This window comes from Nothobranchius furzeri, chromosome 12 (genome assembly GCF_043380555.1).
Source record: "Nothobranchius furzeri strain GRZ-AD chromosome 12, NfurGRZ-RIMD1, whole genome shotgun sequence".
In the NCBI taxonomy this organism is placed as follows: Eukaryota; Metazoa; Chordata; class Actinopteri; order Cyprinodontiformes; family Nothobranchiidae; genus Nothobranchius; species Nothobranchius furzeri.
This window is the reverse complement of record NC_091752.1, coordinates 63333035-63339034: the sequence shown is the minus strand read 5'-3', so window position 1 is coordinate 63339034 and position 6000 is coordinate 63333035.

Genomic DNA, 6000 nt, shown 5'->3' with positions numbered 1-6000 from the left:
TGGTAGTGCTACGGTTGGTCTAGATTTCTAGACTAGTCGTACGTCCCAACTAGAGGATAGTTAGTCAATAATTTATAGTACATAAACAACCAAATACCTCTTATGGTTTGCCTGATAAATGGATATTTATCAATTTATCATTCAGCACTTTCCATCTTACAAGATACAAATGAGACAATAGGTGGTTTGCAACATGATTTTTTTATTTTACAATCCAGAAAAAACACCACAGCACATCAGTAAACTGCTCCACAAAACACATTCTCTTATAAAGACTATGGTTTTCCCTGAAAAAAGAAAATCACCCCTAAGTTAGTGTCACATTTTACTCCCCTAAAATTTAATCAGAAATTCGTTGAACAAGAAGCTATCAGAGCACATGTGAAGTTTAGCGTCGGGAAGCCTTTCCAGAGGGGGAAGGCGGAAAAAAATGTAAAAGTACGAGTCGAAACCAGAACGGTGACCAGAACACAACGGTGAAAATGTTAATCAGGAGGAGAAATAAAACTTCAGAGAGAAATAAAGGCCAAATGGAACAAAATGAGGCAAGACAACGAGGAAGTTCAGAAGGAGGGAAGAGGGAAGGAGCAGAAAGGTCAGGAGGAAAAAAAAAGACAGATTGAAAGGAGTGATCAGAGGAAAGGTCAGAAAGATGGACGGATTTCTGAAGGGGTGGAGGATGAGGAGGCCAAAACGTGGATATAAACTCCTAAACACTGCAGTTTACCTGTATTTAAAATCAACAATTAGAGAAACGGAAGACTCTTTTTTTCTCTATGCAGACGAAAGCTATTTGTATACAAATTTAAATTTCTAAAGCAGTTACGTAATAAGTATAGGGAACATAAATAAAATCTATTTGTGACTATTAAAGTAATTATTGCACAACAACACTTATTATAGAGTAAAGCCATTTTAAATGGAACAAGATATGAGAGATTACTAAATGCATGCATAGTAAAAATCCTTATAATCCTGCAGTGTCAGTTCTACACGTGAGGAGATCATGTCACTCTGTGTCCATTTTTACTTCCTGTCTGAAGCTGGCTCTGATTCGGCGGCACAGAGGATGGTTTATTTGTGGAAAAATGGTGAATTTGGGATCGGAGTGAGAGAGAGAACAACAGTACTTAACATGATCTTCACTTACATTCATCGACTCGGTCGTACAGACAGACAGCTGTAGAGCAGCAGTGAGTGCTTCAGGGTCTGAAGTTCAGGAGTTTTCATCAGAACAACAAACGGCAGCGTGAAAGATCGACACACAAACCAGACCGCTCATATTATAAAATACATTACATCTAAGAATAGAATGACCTAAAGATGAAATATTTTAAACCATATCTTTGTATTTACAAGCATGTACAGCACAAGCAGACATTCTTCACATAGTACACGTGAAGGTACAGTTTGTGCTCATTTAAAGTCGAGAAAAATCTCAGCCTGTTTTGTGAATCTACAGTATGTGTGCCTTCGTCTATTAACATGTTTACGGTAGTTCAAATATGGATCTAACTGCACAGCTATTTTAATGTCTATATATAGAAATGTATATAATTTTGAGTGAGTCATTTTAATGAATTGTAGAGCAATTTTGATGTGTTTCTGTGTAACAATGATAAATAAATGCAATCCGAATGGCCTCTGTTTGGAGAAATAACTTTAACATATTTTAGGACTGACATGCTAATGGCTAGTCTGGGCATGGCCAGGACCAAAGTGTACTGCTGCAATTTTAATGGCATAGTATGCAACATTTTCATAATTTCAACTCATTCACTGCCACTGATAACAAACGCTGTAATTTTAAATCCAACCTTAACTGCCAATGACGATTAAAGTCGTCATTTGCATTGTTTTACTGGGTGGGCGTCGGAACGAGCCCCCGCACCGTGAGAACGAACATCTCAGCTCTAAAGCCGATCTTCAACCACGTACGTCACACGTCACATGATCAGGAAGCAGAAAATCCATGTGTTAGGAGATCGTTTGGGCCCTGCTGTAAAGAAAGTGAGGCGCGAACCGGAAAAGGTTCTGCCGATCACAATTCAACAACGGATTATGAAAGAACGGATAACGCTTGAAACACGCGGATTCTTCCTGATGTAAGAGGTGAGTCTACTCTTTGTTTTGGTAGTTTTGGTGTCAACATCATCCTAGCGCGCAACATGACTCTTAAAAAAAGAGTAAAAACGGTGAGAAACGCTGGCAGGGAAGGGCTTTTCTGATCAGGAAATGGCTGACAGTGAATGAGTTAAAGAGCAAGTCACCCCCAAATCCACATTTTTTTGCAGATAAACTATATAAATGAGTGTCTAATCATGCTGTAGACACGTTTAGTCAATAATTTAGCACTTTGGTGCATCTTAGTTAAAATTTAAATATTATGCCTAAAACTGTCAATGTTGCGCCATCTTCAGGTAAAAACTCTGCACTGCATTAGAATTTAAATCTTCCACCACTATTGACTAAAAGGTACACTATGACATTATCTGGTACATTATGATGTCACAATGTTGTTGTTTGTTTCCTGCACGTTTTAGATCAGGAGCACAGCTGATTTGTTTGATTTAGTGATGAACCGCTCCTAATGAAGACTGAGGAGACATTTCAGCCATTAGATTAACGTGTTAAAAAGACACAGGAAGAAGATATGTAAAACTTTTGGTTTCACAACGGTGCCTTAAAACTGACTATAGGGGGCGCTAAAAGCAAGCTAAAACTACCTAGTTTATCATAAAGACAGCTCCAAGCTGCCAGTTTTCGCAGCAGTTCATGTAAACTTTATTTTATAAACCTTTACAGCTCTGTCAGTTTTGCATTACACATTACTTTGACAGGAATAAGAAAAAAATCCTGCCAGCCTTAACGCAGGAACTTAGATTATTTTTCCCAGATGGCACCATCTAGAGGCGGAAACAATGTGTTGCACCTCAAGCCCCTCCCTATTTCCATGATTACAACACCTCTCGTTTGTGAATGCACACCTCTTACTGGACAGCAAAACAAACACTATTGTTTCACCAGTATCATTCTAACATTATGTTGTTTACTCATTTATTGAGATTTTAAAGACTAACTTGTTTATAAAAATGTCACCAACTCTGCATCTGTCTGGGTACTTTTACAAACACGCGTGCACGATTTGTGATTGACATCTGAAAGTAAGCGGTTGTCTAAGCTGATTGGCTAATCCTGAGCAGTGCTCAAGTGAAATTGCATGGGGCTCTATGGGACACGGGCAGGCGGAAAGGGGGAAAACTCCAGATTGCTGCATTGCTGCCTCAGCATACACTGATTGTGCTACATCTAATTACCAGATATATTTGTACTCATAAATAATAATGTAAAAATGTTTAGGTTGTTTGAACTAGCCATTAGCTTATCAATCCTTTGTATTGAAAACTCGGTTTCAAACACTCATGATGCTATTTGCAACTGGGAAGACAGTTAAAACGTGTACCTTTTAAACAGAAACACCATCCGTAAAGGCCCCAAAATGCCTTTAATGCATTGCAGGAAGATGATACATTATTTTGTGAAACATCCGACTAGCAGCCCTGCTGCTGCTATTGCTGTGTGTGAAATGAGTCATTTGGGGGAGATGTCAGAGCAGCTTCTCCTTGCATGATGCTTGTTTCTGCAAGAGCCTCTGCTGACTGCCGCATTGCCTCCTCTGACACCACCCTGGCACGAGGACAGATTAAAACCAAAACAAACAAATAAATAATGAACAAATGAAAATTACAGTCCTCCGTTTTAACCAGGTAGAGACACCTGGTAGGAGTCCTTGATTTCAGAGACTTGTGTTATTGAGAGGCTGATCAGTTTGGTGCACCGATACATGAAAAGCCTACATACTCTGGCATCACTTCCACCGCAGCAGAAGATCCCACTGACATGGATACAAAGTTAGACTCTGATACATAAAACGTATTACTGTTATACATTTATACACAGACATTATAAAACTTTACATAGCTACCACATCATTATGGCACATTTGCTATGCGGTAAAAACATGTATTGTGCTTTGAAGTTTGAGTCTTTGATCCTGTCAGAGTGAAAGTACTAGAGACTTCAACTCAATACTTCAGTCAAAAATACTAAACTTGTTCACGAAGACAGCGGCAGGGTTTGATTTAACCAATGACACAAATATAGAAACAAGATAACTTTGGTTTTTGGTACAAATGTTTCATGAATGTTAGATTTCATAGGGAATACCCACAAGGTCCGATATGCAAGCTCATATATACACACACCTTCCTCTAAATGTTTTAATAAATGGTACTGAAGGTTGTAGAAAGACGTTTCACTTGACGAGGCCAAGGCCTGTTCATGTTTCATTAAAGGAGACATATTATGACTTTCTTCTTAAGTTATAATAGTTCTATGGTTGACTCAAAACCTTTCCATGTGGTTATTTCCCCTAAACCCCTCTCACATTAAGCAGTTTTAGCAGTTTTATTCTTGACAGTTTGACCAGAATGAGCCATTTCAGGGCTCTGTCACTTTAAGAAAACAAGCTGAAGCTAGCCACCACCACCCTCGCTCAAGCTGCTATAAGCAGAGAAGCTCCAACATTTGGGAGGGGCTCATAGTAGTCCATCAGCAACTCTTTCTTGCATATACGGTGGCTTTATGCTAATTTCTTGCATTTGTTACATCACAAATAGGGACTTTTGGACATTGCTTGTTTTAAGACCATTGTTCCTGAAACCAAACAATGACAGAAAATGGATTGACTCATTTTTACATGTTGGAATTGTTTATCGGGGCAACAGAGACCCACAAGGATGAAAAAGTTGAGTTTTGCATAAAAAAAAACTTTTAATAATCAAGACTGTCTACATCTGATTTCTGTATGGATTTGTTTGACAGCTCAGCACTGAATACACCTATGCTCCTTGGTCACTCCCAAATAAAAGGAAACTGGTTTGGATGTTCAGGAACAAACAAGGTTCAAGTGTCCTGTGAATTGAAAACTTCTGGAACACCAGTGTCTCCATCCACAGTGAAACTAGTTTTACATCAACATAGACCGAGAGGACAAAGAACGAACCTCCGGCTCTAAGGGACATCTTCAAGTCTCAGCAGAACTGTATAGTTGACAACATGGATAAGCTAAATACCTTCAGGAGAAGTGTTTCCTGATCAGACCAGACAAATAGTTGGTTCCAAAGAAAAAAACATGTTTGGAGGAACGTGAAGAACGCTGAATTGTCAGGCAGGGAGGTGGTAGCATCATGATGTGGGACAAGAAGGAGGAGGAGGACCCCTTCCAAATTCTTCAGTTTCACTGGAAATCAGCTGGTTGAATGTTGGACACAGTTGGTCTCAAACACACATAAGAGCTAGTTTCTGATTGGATAAGTCAAGTTTCTATAATGGCCTTCCCAAAGTCTGAACCTTGACCTCGTTAATCTTAAGAGTTTTAAATGAAAACGCCTGCACTAGTCTGGTTATCTTGAAGACGTTTTGCCTCTCGTTCAAAAAGCTTCTTTAGTTCTGGGATTGGGTTGGGAGAAGGAGTCTTTTAAGGTTGTGAGGTCCCATTGATGGGGCAATGGAGGTCAGTGACAATGACAGATAATCTGGACCAGCACCTTGACCTTTTTCAGCATTTATGATCTGTGCTTAAAACCATAGTCAGCAGCATGAAACCAATGGCCAAATGTCAGCTGGAATGACACCAGAAACTTGTTGATATCTACAAGTTATGTTTAACTATGGAACATCGGATACAAGGATCCATTTCTCTAAATATCCGTGTGGCTCCTCGGACATGTCTGAGCTTGTGTTTTTTACCTTGATCATTTGTGAAAGGCAGAAAATGTGCAATAAATGGAAACTTATGCACCTACATCTTGTTTTAAAAAAACATAAAGCAATTATTCCTAGAAAAAGAACAGTTCAAAAGAATAACTGATAGTCCAAAATTGTATTTCCCAGGATCCCAATGAGGTTTGATATTTCTCGTTTGTTTGGTAGTGTTTG